General features: G+C 41.9%; 1 protein-coding gene across 1 annotated transcript in view; it reads right to left on the bottom strand.

Moving 5' to 3' along the window:
• The window catches only part of erfl1 (Ets2 repressor factor like 1), a 41426-nt gene that overhangs the window by 17793 nt on the left and 3403 nt on the right, over nucleotides 1-20230 (bottom strand). Inside the window, exon 2 of the mRNA XM_034873245.1 lies at nucleotides 19437-19606. The gene's annotated coding sequence lies outside the window, so the exon portion shown is untranslated. The remainder of the gene's footprint in view (nucleotides 1-19436; nucleotides 19607-20230) is intronic.

Genomic DNA, 20230 nt, shown 5'->3' with positions numbered 1-20230 from the left:
ATCAAAACCTGCGCGAGAGGGAAGAGAAATAGGAAAAGAATCTGCGCCGGCGAGCTGACCTTCACACAAACACGCGCTTACACACACAAATCTACGTAAAACCCGCGTAGCCTACGCACGCGCGCAGCTTTCAGGAATTTGACTGCAGGATATCCTACCAGCAAACTAACTATGAGAGATGCATTGCTAACGAAACTGCAGGCGAATATGCATTGGACACATTTTGAATAATAACCAGTCTATATATAGGCAGTAGCCTAGTGCCACAGATCCCTAACACAACACACCCGCAAACACATGTACGTGCACACGCTCGCGCGCGCACACACACACTCTCCCGCACACACAGACACACCATTTTGCTTCCTAGTCCAAGTTGTTGCTTTCGATTTTGACTTCCTCAGACAAGGTAATACAGTGAGAACAAGGAAAACCATCTGTTGTTTCCAGTGAACAGATGAGTGTCCTCACTCAACTCTGCCTATAGAGACCACGTGGGAGAGAGAAAGGAGGTGGTTGCAATGTCTGGAAAAGAACAGTTTGAACAAGGATATAAAATTGTCCACAAATAGAGACTATGTTTGTTTAGCATGTGAAAGCAGGCTGCTACTATAAATGTATGCAGGTGCCTTATGAGCATTGCAGTGATAATAAAGTGGTACAGAGGTTTTAAGGTTACTATAATTTACTTCCACACACTGAAGGAATATTGGAATATTACAGCAATATGTTGTTTCATGTTTTCTGTGGGATGTTCTGTTTGGGGTCCTGGAAACCCACGGCCATTTAACAGCTCCAAAAACATTGTCATATTACCTTGATACTTTGCTGAATTCATTTCATGAGAATTGCTTATTACCATAATTTGGAAGTGATATTTTAGAAGTTTGCTACAGACAAATGTGACATTCATCTTAGAGACCACAGCTGTAAAATGGATTTCCATATTCATTCATAAGAGTTGTAACAAGGAATTTGACCCATATACAGTCTATGAAACAACCTCTCTGCAGTTTTATTGACCCCAATCAAAAACTAACTACTGTGTGTACAACTTTTTGACGGTGAATTACTTTTTCGGCAAACAAAAGGCATATATATTTGTTCATGCACAGAACATGTTACAAATACATGTAATATAAATGTGTTATGGTTACTTTTATATATTAACCATATGTGCAAGCCCACTGTATCAATGGTCAGGGGTTCAATACTTCTCCACTTGAATAAGGTCAGAAAAATAGTCTTATTATACAGCAGTGGGGTCTGCGGGGCCCCAAACGACAAGGAATTACAGCAAATCTCAAGTAAACACCAGGGTTAATAGTGTCCTCATTAGTCGCTAAAAACCACAACATAATTCTTTGCAAATAATGTCTTGTTTTCCACACTTTTACCTAAGGAAATACACTTCTCTCTCTCTTTCTACTCGACCTCATCATGCTCTCTCTCTATCTCCCTCTTTATCCCCCCCACTCACCCTCCCCTCTCTGGTCAGTGAGTTACTCTCTCTATCGCTCTCACTTCCCGAATTAACCACTCAAGAAGTCACCACCGACTCAATCAATAGCTCATACATAAACCCTGCTATAATCGCTCCCCCAGCTTGTCTGTCTGCCCCCTCCCTCTCCTCTCCTCATCCTTTACTCCCTTCTTCAGCTTCTGACACTCTTCTTCTTAACCTCTTGTGTGACACCGTTGTCTTTGTTTATCTTTTCATCATAGACAAGAGTATAATAATTTTATAAAATACAACATTTAAGACCTTAGAAAAAGAAAGTCCTGTACTTGTTTCTATTGTTATTCCTGGTGTTTACACAGTCCATCAATCTCTATCCAGAGTGAGACACAGTCTCAATGTGTGGCATTAACAAATATTTTAAAGGAAGGAACTAGTCTGGAAAATATGAACAACTAATAAACCTATAAAAGAGTAAAACTCTGACTCATTAACAAAATGAAGCGCATGCAGTCTCCATTACTGTGAGCGACTTACAAAGGCAACAAATTAAAGTGACATTAAGTCACTTTAAATTGGGGCTACCTGCAGCATCTTTAATCTTTCTTTTGAAAAAACAAATGCATAAAGAGGCAAAAATTAAAACTTGTGTGTCTTGAGCTGAATACTTTTTCTGAAATGTGACCTGGTGCTACTTTCGAGCATTTTTAACTCCTCTGGTTTCACTAACCCTGCTATATTCCTTTAGGGACTTCACATTTGTGTAACATCCCTCTAAAATGTATTACAGGATCACAGTAATTCTTTTAAGTGCAAGGGCACTATCGGCCCATGTTAGTGTGTCCAGCCGGAATGGGCCCAGTATTGCGTTATAGCGAGGACGAGGAGACATCAATATTGCATTATCTCATGTTTAACTGTGAGACACAGATAGTTGTTTTGGGTGCCTTAAATATATTGTATTACCAAAGGAGATACAGGCAGACAACACACACACACACAAACACAAGAGGAGAATAAAAAAGGGAATAACATACAGAATTTTAAAATGATCAGGCCTCTACACACCCTCTGCTTATTCCCCTTCTATCTCTCACTATGTCTCTTTCTCTCTGCCTCTTTCTCCTCTCTCCAAAGTCTTTGATTCGTCCGTATGGTTTGATCTGCGAGAGAGCGAGTTTTGTAAACACATTTTTCACGATCATATAGCCACGGGCAAGGGGAGCGTGAGGCGCGGAGGAAGAAGAAGGAGAGATTGAGAGAGAGAGTGAAAGTGTGTGTGTGTGTGCGTGTGTGTGTGTGTGAGGGACGTTTAATGAGCGTACAAGATGGAAAGACAGACTGACAGAAAATGCAAGGATAGAGTCTCAAATATGACTTTCTGCTGCACAGAGCATCAGAGACACATGAGAGAGCACACACACACACACACACACACACACACACACACACACACACACACTGATGGTTTTTGCACAAGTGAAGCATCACGGGAGTTGACGAAATGTGAAGCAACAAGGAGAAAAGGGTGAGACTCCAACACGATATTTCCCGACATCACACACACGGACTCACACACACACACACACACACACACACTCTCACTCACACACACACACACACACACACACACACACAAAACACACACACACACACACACATTTAAAGTGATGCATCTGGTGGTTTGGGATGATGAACACAGAAAACAGAGAGAAACAGTGTCTCAAAAACAGATTATGGGGCGAGCCAATAAAGCGCAGAGCACAGACGGTAAACACACCGTGGTGTAAAGCCGAACTAATAAAAGTGCGAGGTTCTCATTCCTTACATTTCTTCTTTTTTTCACTTGGTTGGAACACTTTCTTTTTTCATCTGGCAGCAGCTAATGCCGTTAGGTTCGATTGGCTCCGGTAATGACGCTAACCCGTCGCTTCTATTCCGACTCGTCTACACGGTGCACGACGGAGAGGAGGCGACTCCAGCTCGGTCTGAGCCTCAGATAGACACCGGCGACGGTAATGACCGAAGAAGAAGATAAAGAACTAAAAGGTGTGGAACAATCCACTCTAATTGGAGCATATTTCTCCCCTCAAAACTTTTTAACATCCCTTCGTATTTGCAGTTCTTTTAAGCGAAAGAAGTGCAAACTAATGTCCTAGAAATCAAAACCCAGGAGGGAATTTGGACTTCTTTCTTGGGCAAAAAAACTTATATTTCAAAAAATACTTTTCCGATCGTTTTTGCTTGATCTTACTCACTGCACATGCCATGCACACAAAAAAATAAAATTTGGACTAATGCATGGATTACAACTCGTGCGATGTTGCGGAGGCCTAAGGCTAAACACATGCATGAATTATTATCCCACAATGATGATACTAATAACAATTATAACACTACAACTACTCATAATAATAATAATAATAATAATAATAATAATAATAATAATGATAATAATAATAATTATTATTATTATTATTATTATAATTATTATTATTATTAACATTCATATCGAGCCTATAAGCAAAGCGCATGTTAGAACTTTCTGATAAATTGGCTCCTTCGTCTTTTGGCAGCGCACGGACTGGGGTTAGATGCAGGCCATCACATTTAAAGTGCTTTTCCACTTGGAGATTTGTTTGTTTTCCTAAAAGACGGGGAAACACTCCTCAACAATTCTGCAGAAATCCCTCGTGTCAGTCGTTAAAAAATGATTTTCTTTTCATTTTTCTTTTCCTTCCATTCTTTCCTTTTTTCTTTTTACTTAGCCTACTGCTTTTTAGAAAGAAGAATAGCTGCAAGCAATAAAGTCGGTTGTCAGAATGTGTGTTTGTGTGCGTGCGTGTGCATGTGTGTGTGTGTGTGTGTGTGTGTGTGTGTGTGTGTGTGTGTGTGTGTGTGTGTGCCTAGTGCAGTGCAGTGCACTGTAGCGTTTCCTCTTCCTCTCTCTCTTTCTTCTCTCAGTCTTTTCTGTCCGGGGAATTGTTCTCAACGTCCACAAACACATAGCAAATACCCGCCGGCCCAGCTGCATCGATTTCTAATTAGACGCCAGGATAATCGTTGGAGAGAGATGAAAAAAGGAGAGAGTGATAGCGAAACCGAGTAAATAAATATATAAACAAATTAGAGTCCAGATTAATTGAATGAATATGAGCATTAAAAAAGAAACAAAGGTGATCTTGGCGGATAAACCTTGAGTGGACTGAAGGGGAAATAAGGTTGATATACACAAAGGGGGACACAGGCTGGAATACATGCAGAAAAAGATGCTTATCAGTGAAATAAGGTCCTCCTGTTTTGTCAAACCTTTGTTTTGCTGTAACTGATAGGTGCATATTGATCTTTATATTTTTTAATTAGCCTATGTGTTTCCACATATCGTGTTGCCTATGATGTCACTGCAGCAGAGAGCTAAATACACTGTCCCTGCAAGAACAAGGACGAGAAAATCTCTCTGAAAGCAATTAAAACTAGTTCCAATCCTTAGTTGTGGAAAATGATCATAGAAGTATGACCAAAAATATGTGCACATGCTAAGCATATATATGACCCACTGATAATTAGTGCATGCGGTCTCTCATGTAGACACATGACGACCTGCGCCTGAAACGGTGACATCAATCAACCTTGAACTAAAGCCACAGCTGGATTATCCAACTTCTCTCCTGTTCAGTCAAATTTCCACCCCCCTCCCTCCCTCCGTCTCTCTCCCTCTTTCTGTCTCCTGACAGAGTGTGACAGGGGGTTAGCTGGGAGCTCAGGTAGCTCGTTTACTTTAATTAACGTTTCATCATCCTCGGAGCGGGACCGCGCACCGTATATACTCTTTCATGCTGCTCCGCCTCTCATCCCTGTTCTCCATCCATTCATCATCAGCCCTTTCTCTCTCCTCCCCACCTTCGGGCTCAACTCTCATCTTTTCTTCAACAACTCGCCATATCGCCCCCTGCTCTCTGTCTCATGTCCACTCAGGCATACAGGCTGTACAGGATAATAATTCAAACACTTTCCTTCCTTCGTTCCTTCGTTCCTTCCTCTTGCTCCTTCCTTCATTTCCCCCTCAACTTCGATAATTCTTTCCCACCCCTCAACTCCTTATTTTCTCTTCTTTGCACACCCACATTTATATTGCAATAACATCTGTTATTAACCACATCATTACAAGTGGTTTAATCATCATGTTTAGGATGCTAAAGTACAAATAAACTCGTTAACAAAGTCAAAATAGGACCAGTGAATGGTCAGACTATTAATATGGAATATTATAATCATTACTGGGATAGAGTGGGTTATTGTTCAGGTTGGACACACAAGAGGGGGGGGGGGGGGGGGGGGGGGGTTATTGAGTGCTATTGACTGATTAAATAATGGAAAACAAACCTCCAGTCGGTGATCATCATCAGGCAACAAACCACGATAGATAAATCATTGCCAGGTCTCTTTGACTTGAAAATCAATTAGTGAACTAGTGTTTCAGAAGTACATCTTGATGTTTTTTACTGTATGTTTGATTAATAATACAGTAATATTTATAAGCCAACTGGTCACTATTCTTGTGGGTCCAGCAAAGGAAACGTGGAATACAAGTACAATGAGACTGAAAAGTCTGCACTTTGCACACTTGTGTGCACAATAAACGTAAAAATGAGGAACTTTAAAGTTTGGCTAACTGTTACGCATGTTTGGCTTCCAGTTGATGAGAGTGATCAGAGAATACTTCTGTGACGCGCGACAGACATTTCTTTCCAGCGTTATCCGAGTTTAGTGTTATTAACAATAACTTATAGCTTGCCTACTCATAATTTATAAGATAATAATTACATTGTATTCATGCTGAGGGCTTATAAAAACGTCAAACGATGGCGTGTTGAATTAGAATCTTTAACTACACCTTTGAAATGAGCAACAATGTATATTTAGAGTAAAGTTGTTTGTATTTGGCTGAAGCCTCTGCTTATTGAATCATATCTCTTGTGTCTACAAGCTACTGCAATAATTAGGCTACCCTTAACACTTTAAAACATTTTCTTGAGAGTAATAGAAGTTTTGAGTTTCCCTACATTTCAGTGTCATTTTTATTCACCAGTAAGCATTTTTTTTAAGTTCTAGACAATTGGGCTCATGGTGACTCATCTTAAATGTAGGCCTTTAAAGGTTTATTTATGCTAATTGTAAGTATGTTACAATTCTGAACAGGATTACAACTGAAACGGTAAACCTTTCGTCTAAGAGTGTTTCTATTGATTATTACGGATATTACAATAACCCCATAATAATAATTTTAGGTTATTATACAACAGCAGTCATTCAGGGGATTCTACTGAAACATATAGTGCTTATAATGTAACAATGAAAAGATAAAAGTTGGAGGATAGTCAAATCCCATAAAAGTGTCTCATATTTTGCTAACTTGTTAATGAAAAAAGGAGTGATGAAAATGAATCGATAAAACCAGCAGTAAAAACTTCAGACAAACCAATAGCACTGAATCCCCTCGGAATCATCTTACGTAGAGCTGGAGTTATAAACTGGTGGAAATGGCAGGTGTTATATGAAGCAACAACAACAAAAGAGAAAAAGTAAAGTAAATGCAGTTAGACTCATATGGTTCAGTGGGGTCTGGGCGTGACTCGTACAGGGCCTGGGACTCAGCATGGAGCATTTTGATAGTTTAAACAGTTTAAAACACTTACAGTGGTAACCGGATTTGTAGCCTTGTGGGGTTAAGACCATGATGAAATCCCCCGTGCCCACTGGGACTACAGAGCTGAGCACTCACATACAAATTGCCATTGATAAAGAGAGAAAGGGAAGCCCCAACATCGCAAACCTTAAACCCCATCCCACTCACGCAGGTTCAGACACACAAAAAAACCTCTGCTACCCAGAGGGCACTGCAGCTGGCACCACAGGGAAAGTGGGGGAATGACAGGGGATCCCCCTAAACCACAATGTATGCAATCAATATTGTGTCACATGTGAGGGAACATTCAGCTTTGTTGAACTACAAACGTACTTAAGTGTTGACCTTTGAGAGAGCAGTGCAGCCAGTGACTGCTGCTGCTGCTCAATGGTGCCATCAATAATGGGGAGCAAACTACAAGCCTGTTTGTCTAAATTTCCAGAGGTGTACTATGATTAATTGGTGTCATACAGAAAGTATTTGTATGTAAAAAAACAAACAAACAAAAATTTTACAATGGAACACATAATCATGGTGACATCCGGAACGGCAATTAGGACTTAATATAAATCCCACACATGAATGATTAACCTTAAAACTATTTTAAATAAGAGGATAAAATCATTATGATGTCCTGGATGGGGCCTGACTGGTGTTGAGATTTGACAAATACGCAAATAGTGTGGGTAGATTGGGTCGAAAGTCGCACCACCAAGTGAGCTGGATATTTTGTTTGCAGTAGTGTAAAAGTCATGTTACAGCTAGCATAACCAGATATCTATGGCAGAGTTAGACTGATGAATCGGGAGATATTAGCTTATTTTATGCGGATATTTGTTTATATAGAAAAAAAACATAAGATAGACAGAAGCGGATTGAATAAGCACCTGCCTTCAGAAACCATTCCTCTGCCTTTAAAAAGAAGCCCTAACTACAGCAACATCTTACATAACCTGACAATCTCCGACTTAAATTACAATTTCACATAGCTACTTTTGGTTTGTATCTTTAATAATCTTTGGGTCCCAAACTTTGGGTTTGATGGTCTTCTCGTGGCGCTTCTACAATAACCCTCCAGTTTTTCCAGAGTGCAGTTAATCCTCATGCACGAGGTCCACCAAAAATCTGGGAGATTTAATGTTTGGATCTCTGTTTGTGTATAAACTACTGTCTAAAAACTGGCACAGGTTTACGTTGTTTTTGTTATTGTTGTTGTTGTCGACAGTATGGAGAGAAACCTTGGCTAACATCTGGCCACTGAAACATCCTGTTACATCCTTTGAGGGTGTCTATTAGTGTGAAGTAATGAGTCCATATGATTTAATCACACAATTTGGGGGTGTCTGGGTGTCTTAAGGGTTTAAGATGCTGACCACATACATGTCCCTTTTGTTGCATGCCATTGCTCCTTTCTCTCCCCTCGTGTTCCGACATCTCTCTATTGTAATTGTCAAATAAAGGCAGAAATGCCTGGGGAAAAATAGAAATATGTAAATATGTTTGTATTTCCCAAACAGACAAGATGTTTAGTAAGAGGTGAAAAGAAAATAAACTACTGGCGCATGCCAAAAAGAAGCTAAGCCTTTTAGAACTAATTTTATAAATCACACTGAATTGACAGTATTAAGCAACTGAGTAAATTGCATAAATTGTTCTTTTCTTTACAACTTTCTAAAATATACACATTTATAATGAATATCTTCTTAATGTTACAGAAAAACTCACAGTCCAGATAACCCCGTGAGAACCAACCACAAATGAGAATCAATACGACTCAACACCACATTTAAATCAGCCTTGTTTTTGTACTGTAGATTGTATTATAGCCCTGTTTTCAGACAGTTTTATCTTCCTTACTGGCTGTTGACTGGCTTACTTGGACCTTGGGGTCACAAAACATTTACAGCACATTGATGAACACAAACTTTAAAGTCAAGATAAATATTTCAGACACAACAAGACAAACTCAAGAGTTCATCAAGCGCAGAGTTCATCTAAATTATTTTTAGAAGATTATTATTAGGGGGCATTTAATTCCACAGAACAGCTGAAGACATGAAAGGGGAGAAAGAAGGGGAATGGCATGCAGCAAAGGGTTGGAGTTGAACCCTTGGCCCATGCGTCAAGGAGTAAACCTTTACACATGTGCGCCTGCTCTACCAAATGAGCCAACCTGGCCACACACAGATTCTAAATGAATGGATATAATGGATATTATGGATATAATGGATATATATCCTGTTATGACTGTTTCCATATTTACTACAATAACATTTCTGTCTCTTCCTATACACAGAAGTCATGAATCCATGTGCGCACACACACACACACACACACACACACACACACACACACACACACACACACACACACACACACACACACAAACACACACACAAATTCAATCTCTCCATCTTTCTATCTGTGTTTCTATCTCCCACTATCTCTTACACACACACACACACACACACACACACACACACACACACACATACACACGTCTGCCCCGGCCCCCGTCGGCCCTCTCGCCTGTGTGCGTGTCAAATCGAATCTCCACCTCAGTGCGTAGTACACCTGCTGTGCCGGCATATAATGCGCTGCATACAGTGAGTGCACGATGACGGATTACTGAATTAGACCAATAATGACAAGTGACACTTCTGTTACCGCTCCCTGAGCCACTGCAGAGAGACCGGGAGAGGTGTAAATAAAGAACAGACGCAGCGACAGAGGGAGAAACGAAAAAAAAACAAAAAAAAAATAGATCAAAAACAAAGGAAGTCACGGAGATGGAATGGGAATTTTCAGTTAAAAAAAAAAAACTTTTGTTTCATTAGAATACAACTTCTATGTCCTGTATCTTTTTTTCCTGTCTCAGTTTCCACGGTGACACTCAGGTCATGGACTCGTGATGGCAGCAAGATCCATATCACAATCACCATTGATGTTTTGTGTGTTCCTTATACCAGTGTAAACCAAAACCTTAATAGATTTTTCTCTCTTTTACTTTACACCAGTGTAAACTAAGATCCTCGTTTTCACTCTCTTAATACAAACAATGTCCCACCTGGGCACCAGGGTAGCTCACCTTGTAGAGCATGCTCCCATATATAGAGGCTTAGTCCTCAACGCAGTGGTTGCAGGTCACATCTGACCTGCGTCCATTTGCTGCATGTCATTCCCTCTCTCTTTCCCCTTTCATATCTTTGCTGTCATATCTAATAAAGGCCTAAAATGCCAAAAAGGACCCATCTGGACCCAAACTGGGCATGAAAGTTACATGTGGTCAACACATTAACTAAAGTCAAATCTAGGCAACATTGCAGCTGTGAAGTTTTGATGTGTTTTCTTAATGAACACACATGAAATGTAGAGCAGGGTAATTTGTAAGTGTCCACCAGTTGAAGACTGGGGCAGTGTATCTGCAGGATGTCTGGCCCCCCCATGGACCTGGGTCTCCGCAGGGCTGTGCTCAGGATACTAAACCATGCCAAATGAGGAAGAGGAGGTGCAATCCTCCCTGGGACCACATGAATAAATCAGCCTACCACCCGGTGCTTCTGTATTGGGGCAAAGACTGACTAGAGGAGTGTGCATGCAGAGAGATGCACACAAACACATGCATTCATTCATACATGCACTCATGCATAAGAGAAACTTAAAAACAGGGACTGTAGGTTTGATAGGTGAGAAACACCAGTAGCTGTCTGCTTCTTTTGGGGGGGGTTAGAGACATCCTTGATGACACAAACATCAATGAGAATATTTGTGTTGGCGCTCTGTCAATAATGTCAATTTTACTGCAGGGCTCATCATCCTGCCTGTATTGTATCATAATGGAGAATCAGTGGGAGACACAAGCCTGCCAAGTCCTCAGATCATTGTGCCACAATCAGGTTTTGCTTGCAAGCCAATGTGTGAAGAAGGTTTTAAAGACTTTCAAAACACACACATACAGAAGCCTACATCTGCACCTGCTTGATAAAGGAAAGAGGAGCAAAGATGAACAAGGCTGCTGTGAAGAAGAAGTGAGCACTTAACTGGGACAAACAGACACATAGATAGGGAGTGGAGGCACAATTGGAGGTGGAAAAAGAGAGCACAGGAGCGAGAAGGCAATAGGGGAAGCACAGAGGAAGGAAGACAGAAAGAAATATTGACAAAGCCTAGATATACACATAAGTCACCCGACACGACCCGCCTGCTCCCTGTATTTTATAGAGCTGCTCTGCGCTGGCGGAACAGCATGACAGGCCAGTTCCTTCAACGGAAAATATGGTCCCTCTCTACCCTTCCGCCTCTTGCTCCGCTATCACTCCTGTTTTCTGTCTATCCCACCTGATATCATTCTGTCACCTCTGCGGCATGCTCTTTTTTTCATCATCACCCCTATTTCTTTCCTCCTTGTTCTCGCGTTTTTATTGGTGCTCTACATCCCGCCCGTCATGTTTCACTCCTCTGTTTCTATCCATCTTCATGTCGCTCTCTTAATCCCCTCTCATTTGCTCTCCCCGGCCCTCATCCCTCCTGTTACTCTTCCTGTTCTCCTGGTGCCATTTCTACGTGCTGTCCCATTTCCACCTACTCCTCTCAGTTTCCCTCGTTCTTCCTGATTCATTTCCTCTCTGCTATCCTTCCCATTCACCCCCCTCCCCATTTGTGCTATCGCGCTCCTCTCTAACCCAAGCTGTCCTTTGTCCATCTTACAAATTTCCAACCATATTTTCTTCTGGCCTCCATGGTTTTCCTTTAGTTCATCTCTTGCTTTGCCTCTCTATCACCTCTTTTAACTTTATCCATCCACTTCTTTAAACGGAATACTTTAGCTTCACTTCTGCCCTTTCCTTTATTTTTGCAGCTTCTTTCAGATTCCTTATGTCTTTTGTCTCTCCCCTCCTTGAAATAGGCACATGCATTCACCACATTTTCCACTATTTTGCTATTTACACCCTTTTTCTTCTTTCCTTTCTTTTTTTCTGTTTCTTTCTTTCCCCTATTTTCTTCTTCCTTCTTTATCTTTTCTCCCACTGCATTCCAGCCAGCCCTCCCTCTCTCATCCGCAGCCTGAGCACAGAGCCCCATGTGTCGGAATCAATTAGGGCTGAGAGCCGTCGCGGCCGCTCTTTCACGGAGGTAAATATTAAACTGCACCAAGCACCGAGGAGGAAGAGAAGGAGAGAGAGGAGGGGAGAGAGGGAGCCCTCCATCCCTAATCCACCGCATCGATCAGGCGGGGATGAGGGTAATATATTATTTTGACAAGATACGATTCTCCGACGCGCACCGCTATCCCCGGCGATCGATTTCTTTTTTCTCTCCTTTTTTTCCTCTTTTCTCCCCCTCAGCGAGTGGGACAGAGTTTGTGTGTTACTGTGTGTGTGTCAGAGATAGGGTGCGCGTGTGTGTGCGCATTTGTGTGTTGTTGTCGGGTGTCTTGGCGTGTGCATGTGCACCGGAGTGTGGATGGGTGACAATAGGAACAGCATTAGGAAATGTGGGGAAGAGATGAGGATGGTGCTGCTAGTAGGTCTGCACTTTTACAAACAAGCTCCTGTCTATACAGCTAAATCACACGCTCACCCAAAGATGGATAGAGGAGAGGAGAATCTGAGTTTAGCATTTTGCTTTTATTTTCTGGGGTATATGCACAGTGCAGCATACAAGCCAGGATGTCAGTATTACACTTAGTCAAATAGGCAGAGATGACCTATTGTAAAGTTAAGTATCCTCCCCCGCACAGTCCCCTCTGCTCCTGGGCGCTTTGTAAACTGTGTCTAAATGCTAAATTCACAGATCAATTTTTTTTTTATTCAACCTCTCCCCCCCATCAACGCGCTCCCTCTGCCCCTGTCCTCCTCAAACAGCTTCACATCTTGCTGTCCTCCAGTGATGGAGAGTGTCCTACCAGCTATATGTATATACACTGTCTGTGTGTATGTGTGTGTGTGTGTGTGTGTGCATGCTTGAGTCTTTGTAAGAAACTTATCCTCACGCAGGTCATAGAAATAACACAGAAAGCTTTCACACCACATCCTATGGATAAAAATGATCTAGTTTTTGCAGTGCTGTATTTTAAAAAAAAATACAAGATTACTGTTTATGTTTGTGTGATGTTTTTGACTAGAATTGGTAGTGTGATACACACTGATGATCAACAGCAGCTCTGCACAGCTTTTGGTTTATTGTTTTGTTTCTCTGACACAAATGGACTGCATGGTTGAGTCTCACACCTCTCATGCACCCCAAACAAAAGCATAAGCAACCCTCTAATATGCTTGCATGAAGGTGAATGGATGCTACCTGGCTAGCATGGAACTTCAGAAAATCAAAGTAAACCAGAAGCTAGAGACGGAAGTCCAGCTTTCTGTTCTTAGGTGCTGGTGGAGACCAAAATGTAGCAACAAGGCCTGTAAATAAGAAACATAATTCTACTTTAATTCTCAAGCTTCTCTGTGTCTGCTGGATGCGTAAGTAGGCAAATGTTTATTAACGGTTGAGTTATAACTACTTGATAAGCTGTAAGTATAGCCAACCCTGTCACCAGACATGACAGCATAGATGATTATGCAAAACCTCAGAGTACATTCAGCGTTTTTGTAATGTCAAACGTCACTTTTTGAACATTATTGTTTTCTACGATGTTTTTGCATATAACTACAGTAAGATTCAGTTTAGTGAAAGATTATGGGTAGGTTTAGCAAGAAGCAAATAGAGTGATTTCAGTAACTTTCAAGTTTGCATCATGTATATAAAACAAAAATACACATGAGCTTTCTACAAATAAGATCAGGCTTGTACACTAACTATCAAGGTTATCCAGTCTCTGCGAGTGAATCAAGAGCGTGCCCAACTATATTATTATTACATACTTCTATATGCAAGTGTGCATCTGTACTCTGTATGTATGTAAGTACGCATGCAAGTGTGCAATCATGTGTTTTGTGTGGACAACAGTTTGGCTCAAACCTGTCCTTTTGAGTGTTGTGGTGATACAAACAAGTCACGTTTGCATGATGTACACAAACCCCGGCACCCGACCGGTTTCCTCTTTCAGAAAGCTCTGTCCAAGCAAGCACAACATCACCCGCTGGTGTCTTCTCCAGCTCGCACCAGTCTCTCTTACTCCACTTTCTCTGTTTCTGCCTGCCGTGACTTAGTTTTCCTCTATCTTTCTGTCTGCTCTTGCTTTTATTGTGCCATTTTCTGCCACTTTGGTCCAAGAAAGGGAGGCCGTAATGCAATCTCTCCCCCTCTCTGTCCCCTGCTGTGAGGGGGAGAAGCTTGGCCTGTGTGCTGGGCCGGGGAGAAGGGGGAGAGACGGGGTCAAGGTGAGCTCTAATACACTATTGATCCGCCCCAATTGAAAACCTGATGGAAATTTTACCCCCCTCCCCTTCCATTCTCCTCATCCTTTCCCGCACCTCTCTCTCGCTCTCTGTTTTTCTCCCCCCACCTTTCGTCTACCGCCCCCTCTCCCTTCCTATCTCCCACTCTTCTCTTCCCTTATGTCTTTTTTCCTTTCCTGTGTGTACCCTCACTGGTGTCTAGAGTCTTCCTCTTTTTCAGTGTCTATCGCCGTTCACTCCAATCTGTTTTCTCTCCCAGCTGAATGTCTCTTTCAACTGCTGACCACTTTCTCTCTCTTGCTATCCATCTCCATGCTGGGTAGCGCTCTGCCTCCATGTCTTTTAAACCGTGCCTCTAATTATTTCCTCTCTTCCCTTCTTCTCCTTTTGGTCTCGCCATCTCTCCTTTTTCAAGCCTGTTTCTCTCTTTTTACTTTAAATCTCTTGCTACCCCACCCCTCCCTGCTGTTTCTGTCTCTCTCACTCACTCATTTTCCCTCATCCCTCTCTCTGAGTGTGCATCAGATGGTCCATTTCTCTCTAACCCAGTGCATATTGATCCTTATGGCAGTAGCATGCAGCGTGAGGGCTGTGAAGACCACTGCTACAGTGTATTAAACGCCACAAACGCTTTGGACGTGGGGCCTGAGACACGCCTCCCCGGCAGGGCCCTGTCAATAGCTGCTCCCTCCTGTCAACAGCAGCCAAATGGCCTCTCAATCTGGGTCTTGTGATGGGCTTCAGATTGGTTCACAGAAACTGCAATGGATGCGCCACAGAAAAATAGACCGAATATTGATAGGAGAAAAGCCAGGATACAAAAATGAAATAAAATAAGGAGATGTGTACAAGGTAATTGTTCCTATAATGGTGAGCTGCTTTTAAAAAATAGATGTATTCAGCATTGATGTACTATAAGTGAAAGAAATCATCTATAATAATTTCCAATCAGATGCCTAAAATGTTGCACAAAATCTATGACCTCAGCTTTCAATTTGCTCCATTCTTTGCCTTAACAGGCTTCATAATAACACAGCGTTGTCCTGCAGTTATGTGGAACGGCAATTATGGAAGTAGTCAAGGGTGCTATATGCTGTTCAAGCACATCCAACAAAAGAGGCACAAACACTGGGAAGGCCAGAACAATAGAGATGGCAGCAACACAAGTAAACCTTTTACAGCTACCCATTACTTTTCCATTTAACAGGAAAGAGCACAACCTCTCCCTCTCTCTGACTCTATGCAGAGTTGGCCGCTATCACCGCACTGCTTGAGTGGGAGATAAATGAAGTGAGTGTGTGTATGTGTGCGTTTGATTTATGTACTGTTGTGTACGTGTCAGACGGCCGAGCTATCAGAACCAACATCTACCAATAGACATAGAAATGCTACAGCAGTGGAGGGACCCCTGTGTCAACCCTGAGACCTCTGATACACATCTGGAACAACAGAGCACACCGAGCTGGGATTGGAGGGCTTTGGCGGAGTGGGAGGAGGAGGGGGAGGAGGAGGATGAGGAGGAAGAAGGGAGCTATCTTGATTGCTTCTGTGCTTTTTTAATTTTCATTCAAGGGAGATTCGTTTTCACTTTGTCTCTCACTCTCCGTCTGTTTCTCCTCTCTGCCCTTCTCTGTCACTTGCTGATGGAAGGGAAACGGCCTGTCTGCGTACAGCTGAAACTCAACTTAACAACTTCTGCCCGCTCTCGGAGGAATAATCTCACAGGTAGTAGAGCTCCAACATGCAGGCTGGAGGTCCTGGCTGGTTGCTTTCACATTAGGCTTCGGTCAATAGTGTTACTTCTGTATGATCCTCATCTCACGGGAAATGTCTGTTTTTCAAAGGATACCAGTGTTTAAGAAAACCACCACTAAAACCTCATGCACTACAAATTAATATATATATATATATATATATATATATATATATATATATATATATATATATATATATATATACACACAGACTAATGTACTATATATACACTAAAATATATATATATATATATATCACCTCACCCTCACCTCAGTTTGCCCTTCAACAGTTTTACATGTAAGTTGATCTATTTTTAAGTCGTAACTTGTGCATGTAGCCAAATGTCACTTTGTAAAATAATTAGATCTCATAGTTTGAAATGAGTTGCCGTGTTTTCTGTAAACGTTCCATTGCCACTAATTTGTCCACTTACAGGCGTTCAGAGTTCAGACACCAGTTTTATTTTCCCACTTTTCTCTTTCAATCACTCTTTTCTTCTCTCCCTTGCTGTCTCCTCTCTTTCTCCCCCCTCTCTTCAACCTCTCCATCTATTTCTTTCTCTCTAGGAAGGAATCAGTCTCACCTTAATTGCTCTTAAATCGGATTAATGACTGACCGGGGACAACTTGACTTAATCTCTCTTCTAGTAAATCTCTTCCTCTCCGCTCTTCTCGTACATCACTCTTAAACATTTTATCCTCTCTTGCTCCCTCTATCTTTTGTTCTCTCTTTTTCTGTCCACAGCCCTTTCTTCCTGCTAGCTCTCTGTCACCTCTTCTACCTCCTTTCTCCATTTCTTCTCCTACCTTCTTTCTCCTTTCTCTCCGTCACTCTCCCTTTGAGTCAATCATTCTTTCATCTTTTTGGACGCACTCTGTCATGCTTCAGCTCTGCTCATCATCTGGGTCCCTTCATCATTTTTCCCCCTCTTCTTTTCGCAATTCTTTCGACAACTTTCAAACATCCTTTAACTTCATCATCCTGAAATTTTGCCAAAACCTCTATGACTTGGCTGTCACTTTGTCTCTCCACTTCGTCTCTCTCTATCTCTGTTTTTCTCTCTCTACAAGGTTGACCAGTCGCAGGGTTGTTGTGTATGTGTAAGCGCACGTCGATGTGGTCCTGTCATTGCCTCCTAAGTGCTTTGGCAATACTAGGGATCTGCTGTCATGCCAGTGCAACTAATCCCAATCGAATTACACTGAACTTGTATTGAGATGGAAATAAAGGACATGAGCGTCTGTTTGTGTGATTGCTCAAGCAGCTCTCTCGCATCGAAGTGGGGAAAAAAAAAAACACACACATTCAAGAAATTAGTTTTGGTGACAATGACACTATATTGATCATTAACCTTAATGAGATGAATGCCAAAACCACATACAAGAAAAAAAAAGTGCATTACAGCTCAATAAAAAACAACTGCCACCATGTCATCCAGGGGTGATCTTTGTTAAGGGTATAAGGGCAAATAAATTGTGCCACCATCCAAACCTCTGCAGTTCAAAATACTGAGAGGAAAAAAAGAGGGCAGCCTTGTGGACAAAAGCTCATTTTCCTCTTGGTTGCACACTGCTGCAGGCGGGCTAACATGCCACAGGAGAATTCAACCACTCATACACCTTGGTTTTCCTCGGGTTTTTCTCAACTTTACACACACAGCAGCAGAGCCATGACTGAGAGTAAACCAGGATTTCTATGTCAAACCAGAAGGCATGTGCATGGCTTGTCGAGCCTGAGGCAAATTCGATGATCTAAGAGTCACAAAGTTGTCCCTTTTTTTTTTAATTTGTGACAGAGAATAGGAGGATCTGTCATTTCCCAAATGCGGACACATTTGTTCACATTCCCATTTTGCTTTGAGCCATTTCCATGTCTCCTTCTTTCTCCCATTTCTCTCCACTTGCCAACTCCTTCAAACCCTCCACCTCCCAACCTCTTTGCATGTCTGTGTATCTGTCCTCTGTCCTCTCTCTCTCTCTCTCTCTCTCTCTCTCACAGTGCAGTCCGGATTAAGCATTTATCTCGGTGGTCCTCCTTTTGGTCCTAAACGCCGTGAGGACGATAAGAGTCGCTGGGATTTGTCAAATTGTGCACCATTGATTAACTGACCTTTCACGCCTGCAAGTCTCAGCCACTCCACTAACTGCCGACAGGCTAGATAGAGAGATAGATGGATACATCTGGCTGTTATTATTGTGTACCAGTATGTAGTTACCAGGTGTGGCAGTGAGAGACGACAGAGGTATGAGGACCACGGAAGTGTGTGTGTGTGGGGGGGGGGGGCATGAGGGAGATGGTGGGAAAGATACAAAGGAGTCATTCAATTGCCCTATAGGCTTAGAGTTTAACAGGTAGAAGTGTGTATACAACCAAACAGTGATGCCTGAATAATGAAACACAAATTTTAAGGTGCACCGAGGGGCTAACATAAGCCAAGTAGAATTAAGATGGAGCAGAGATGCCAGGGGATACATTCAAACATTAGCTCCCTGGCTGGAGGAGCATCCTTCATGTGACTGGTTGTGGCCAAGGGCTATTGTATGGCGCATTGGACATCTTTGATTATTCACAGACAGGTCTGTGCAGCTTCATCACCGACACATTTTCAATAGCAAGAAAAAGTTGTTTGAAAAAACAAAAAAAACAAACCCTGAATCCAAATCTGATCAAGGTATCTGACCAAGAAAATCTCGCAACGTTCAAAATTGAAGCTACACGTGATATCATTATCAAAATGTCTGTGTTCCTAATAATTTGAGTTCCTGATTTAGCAGTCAGTGCGAGAGAGACTCAAAGGCTTCCCATTGTGCAGTAATATTAGATTAGATTAGATTACATAATACTTTATTCATCCCACAGTGGGGAAATTCCCTTGTTACAGATATTTTTTAAATCTAAAATATATCCTGAATAAAATTACTATTTCATCAAGTAAGTGTCACAATTCCCATCTCCACATGGACACACTTGCAGTTTTGATCTTTAATTTTCAATTAACAACATATGACTCATCCCATGGAAAAACCTGTTGACCTGAAGTGACATCACGTCCAATAATTTGATATGTCATATTTGTGGACATAATGACCGAGGTTTTAAAAGACAAATGAAGGCAAGTTTAAAAGAAAAGCAGCCAGAAAAGTAAAGGGAGACTGAGATATTGGCAGGTTGGTGGAGGAAGTTCACCGACCTGGACCTCCGCGTCGCTCCGGCTCAGAGATGCACGTGAGGCCGAAGCCCGACCACCGTCTCTCGGACTGGACTGGAATTGGTTCGCCGCTGCGCTTGTTGTTCCGACCCGGAAGGGAGGAGGTCAGAGGGGGGAAGGAAGTGCCGCTGTCGCGCTGCACAAATGCGTCACTAAAAAAAGAGAAAAGAATAAACAGATAGTAGCCTATATTCAATTATCATTGTGGACACAAAAAGACGGGTATTTGTGGACAAACTTTTCATTCAAATCATGAATAAAAAATAAAAAAATGAAATAAGAGCAAATAAACTCCGGGATCAGCGACGCGTCGGTCCAACTGTGGAGGCCGATCCTGGCGCTTGTGTTTTGATGTTTTCCCGCAGGACCACTGTTGCCACATCGACCACAGATCAATCACCTTATTTACTCTTTACTGTCATACAGTAGAGGAACAGAGGCCAGTATGAAGAAAATCACTAATACCCCATTTACATGACTTAATTAGTAATAAAGTACCATCTTCCTTCTTCATAGTGCGTCTTTTGCACAGTTATTTGCAAATAACTTATCCTAATCGCAATCGATGGTATTAATGTCTCGAGTAGATGTCTATGCAATATTCCAACCAAATCCCCAGAGTGACTTATATTTCATTTATATGGAAGTCTTCTGAAATGTATAGACTAAATGAGGTTCTAGTTTTTTTTGGCGCACGGGGTGTATCCGGGTTTATCGGCACACAGAGCTGATACAGAGGCCCTGAACGCAGCTCAGCGAGAGGCTCTGCTGTCTTG

The sequence above is a fragment of the Etheostoma cragini genome, chromosome 6 (assembly GCF_013103735.1).
Source record: "Etheostoma cragini isolate CJK2018 chromosome 6, CSU_Ecrag_1.0, whole genome shotgun sequence".
Lineage (NCBI taxonomy): Eukaryota > Metazoa > Chordata > Actinopteri > Perciformes > Percidae > Etheostoma > Etheostoma cragini.
Note: the sequence above shows the minus strand (reverse complement) of the source record. Positions and strands in the feature narration are given on the sequence as shown.